A 4067-nucleotide genomic window follows, 5' to 3' on the forward strand; every position below is an offset into this window, starting at 1 on the left:
CCATGGCATTGTTTTCTACAACCATGGTGCAAATAGCCTCCTCCTGTTCAGGTGTGAAAAGGGGCCCTCTGCCACCCCTGTGAAGTTGTCTTGCAGTCCTATGTGGAAACAATATAGTAATGCAAAACACAAAACTGAGTAAGATAAAATGTCACTGTATAAAGTATACTCACTGTATGTTGTAAAATACAAGTGGAATACTGTAATATTGTATGAAGCATTACAGAAAGTATACAGTATTACAGTACAGTGCCTATTGTTAGATTACATACCTGTTCTGTGGACGACAAGTCTGAATGATTGAGGACACAGTTGTTCTCCCAACATTTGGCTGAAACCCTTCGACCAGCCTCGGCCATTGTAAGCCCATGATTGAGAACGTGGTCTAAAAGTGTGGCTCTTATCTCATCAGGAACGCGCATATGTCCTCGGACTCTTCTGCCTCTTCCTCTGTTTTACCTCCCAGCTCCTCCACCATGCAGCCTCACTCCTCTTCCTCTTCCTCCTCTTCTTCCTCTTCCTCTTCTTCTTCTTCTCTCTGGCTGTTGACCCCGTCCAATTCCTTGTCCTTCCATTGTCAGACATTGTAACATTGTGTTGTGCTCCGGCTATATATATACTTACATGACGGTTCATGAGATGCACCTTTGAGCTATTTCAGAAAACTGGTTGATCATTGGTTGATCTAATGCTTCACACATTTCCCTTCATTAGAGAAAGTCAAGATTCACCTGGGAGCAATTTACCAATTCAGGACAGATTTAGAAAAAAAGTCTAATGGAAATATATAGAAATATGCTTGACATATTATGACAACTTGTTCAACCATTTTGCATGTAAAGACTTATGCGATGAACTAATGCCTTAATGTTGTGGGGGGTGAGACTATTCAACAGACACCCATTATAATACATTTTGATCAACATGACATAAGCAATTGATAATGTAGGAAACAGCAGAGAATTGTACATAATCGTTTGCATGTATGTACCAAAGCATTTGCAACTTGTTCAAAGAAATGAGAAACTGCTTTTTTGATGTGCACAAGTGACACAATGATGTGAAGATTGAACAAGTAGTTTTGAGAATTTCAACTCTGATCTGAGAAATGTGCCAAAGCGATTGAGAAAAACTGTAATAGAATATCTTTAAGTCTTTGAACATCCATTTCACTGTGAAGTGTGTGTAAACACAGTCTGTGAGCATTGACTGTTTCCTCCCATATTCCTTATATTGCTGTTTGTCTTTATTTCAGCCTCTCATTTCTCCAGGTTTCTGTCTCTTCAACATGAGTCTGTTTTTTCCTCTTCACTGTAACTTAAATGTTGCTTAGTGCTGTGCTTATTGCTCATGTAGGAGTAGTGTTGGGTCTTTAAATAATATAAAAAAGAGTACGGTCCAGACCTGCTCTGTTTGTCTGCAGAAATAATCTGTTATCAATTGATGCAATACAAATAAAGACTGATTCCTGTACTTTGAAAAGTACACAATTATACTTAAAAGTAAAAAGTATTAGTAGCCTACTGTCACTCATTTATCTCCTTTTCAACTAGATTATCCAGAGCCTATTTAAGCTCTGTCATCATGTAGGCCTGTTTAGCCTACATGTCGCTGTGTTTTACATGTTGTAGCTACTCCAAACCAATAACCCATAAATAGATTCCCCCACCAACAACATTGCTGCACTGCTGGGTTTGATTTTCTGATATCAACACATTGGCTACACCCCTTCCAGGAGGGGCATGAAACTAAAACTTAACTTCAGGTTTCTTCAACTGTCTGGGCTTGCTTTTCAAAGAGATCGAAGATGGCTTTGGCTATGTAAGTAATTGAATCTTCAGATTACAATAAACTCTTCTGTTTGTGGTGTAGAATTAAAGATACGAATGGTTTGTATTAAACATTTATAGTAGTTTAGTTAGTGTAGTTTGCATGAACAGGAACTTGTTTACTTGGCCCATGTTTATATCGACTCTAAGAAAAAATAAAACCTTGATACGGCTTATTCAGAAAGACATTTCTTTCCCAACGACAGGCTGGTGTATAGTTATGACGATCGTTTGTTCAGATACTCGCTTCATCCGCGTCTTATTTTGGGGGGGTAAATCCATATTAAATATTTAATCGTACGACACAACATGTCTGCCCCTCCCTTCAACTGTGCATGTCTGAAGATCCCGCAAAACTCCTCGTTGGCGTTTACCGATTAAATCCTATGGCCTGCTAAGCTTTCAGTGTAATACGAAAGAGAGGAATAAAAGAGTAAGGGAAAGGTAAAAAAATAAAAACAGATATTCAAGAGAAACCGCAACGTTCAGAGACAGCCACTGCTTGAAAAATGATGCGTGTCTATACAGGAACTTACGATACAAAAGAATGAATGAGGCATCTGGTTAATATAAAACATACAACAAATAATGTAATGCGCATTATGTGGAAAGTTTAAAGAGAAAAAAGGAGCTCAAAAGGTAAAATATCAAGTGATAACCTTTGACCTGTCAACTCACATCTTTATTTTGTTAACTGAAACTTCCGTGGACTTTAAGAGTGATTTTTTTTTTTTTTTCGGTTTACAATATTACAACCAATATTTCAGATAATTAACATCTGCACAAATTGGATTGGAACACTTTGATCATGTGTTCATATTTAATACTTTATTTGAAAAAAATGTGATAGTTGACAAGAAACTTTCAAAGGATTCTTATAAGTCCCTGGCTCTGAACCTGTACATGTTTAGATGGTTTTACTGAATACTTTCTGAGAAAATTAAAGGGGAAGGCTGCTCAAATTTCATTTAAACTCTTTAACAATGTAGTAATATTTATAGTTTTATTTAGAAAATTTCTTATAAGTGACAAAATCATTTTAATTGTTTCTTATTCAAAATGTCCCTGGCTCATTCATGACAATTATTTATGAATATTATATATTATGTTGACACAGGCCCATTGACAGAAACATGTTCCTGACTTACCAAAAAAAAAACAGATCCATTTCTCACAAGTTAAAGCACATTTGTATTCATGTTGGAACAGCTTCTTTTGCAGCTATTTCAGGCTGATAATTAGACAGGCAGGACAGCTCTGTGCATGTCAGAATTGTGAATAAATGTTTGATGCGTGTAAATGCAGATTATATTCCTATCACTTTTATACATACAGTAGGCTATATATCTTTATTTAGCATCAATGTAAACAATGAAGTTGGAATCCTTAAACTGAATTATTTTAATCAGATTGAAGAAGGTATGCTCATGTAAACAATGTCCAACCACAGTGATAATGTCACGAGACAAATGCTTTGATCTAATATTTGATTCATCATGTTGGTGTCATGAATCAGCTGTTATCTTAAAGTCACAGTTTACCTCAACTGTTAGAATTCACATGTTGTCATTCTGCTCTAATGACACAGATACTGACTGTTCCTCTCCTTTTCAGAGAAAGTTTGAGTATCAGTGTTGGATGGAAGAGTCTCGCTTTGAAAGGTTTGGCCGTATCCACCTGTGGATTAGTGATTCTTGTAGTTGGAGTTGTGGTCGTGGCAGGTATAGGTGCATGGGCGTACGTGGAACACATGAGGCGTCAACCCCCCCCAAAGGTTATAATCTCTCCATAAGATACTTGTTTTGTCTGACAAATAATAAATACCTGCATTCAAATGTGACATTCATGTTATTATGCAGGATAAACTTCCAGTCAGATTAAAGTGTCTATGTATTTCCCTTTTTGTAGGAAGAAGAAAAACCTTCATTCTGGAGCAAAGTAAAATCCTTCTTGGGTTTTTAGCTCAAGCTTTGATTGAATCCTGACTCAGCAATAAAAAAAATGATGTCAGACACTGTTGTTCCAAAGTCAGTTTTTTTGTTTCACTGTTACAGCATGTATTTCACCTGTTGGTTTTTATTGTCCTTCCAGCTGGCTTCACCTTTATGACTGTAGAAACTTTATGCGGGTACTTTTCAGCCAGAAAGCAAACCTTACTGAGTCTCTGAGTCAGTCCCTTTTACCTGAACCTCCCTTTCTCCGTTTCAAGACACACTTTGGGAACAGATAACAAGAAGA

At 36.9% G+C, this 4067-nt stretch overlaps 1 long non-coding RNA gene across 1 annotated transcript; it reads left to right on the top strand.

Annotated features, from left to right (window-relative positions):
* The first annotated feature begins 1708 nt into the window (after nucleotides 1-1708).
* On the top strand, nucleotides 1709-3849 carry LOC132959109 (uncharacterized). The gene is made up of 3 exons (XR_009666905.1): nucleotides 1709-1821; nucleotides 3444-3603; nucleotides 3738-3849. It is a non-coding gene; the product is annotated as an uncharacterized LOC132959109 (long non-coding RNA).
* The last annotated feature ends 218 nt before the right edge of the window (nucleotides 3850-4067 follow it).

The sequence above is a fragment of the Labrus mixtus genome, chromosome 3 (assembly GCF_963584025.1).
Source record: "Labrus mixtus chromosome 3, fLabMix1.1, whole genome shotgun sequence".
NCBI lineage: Eukaryota > Metazoa > Chordata > Actinopteri > Labriformes > Labridae > Labrus > Labrus mixtus.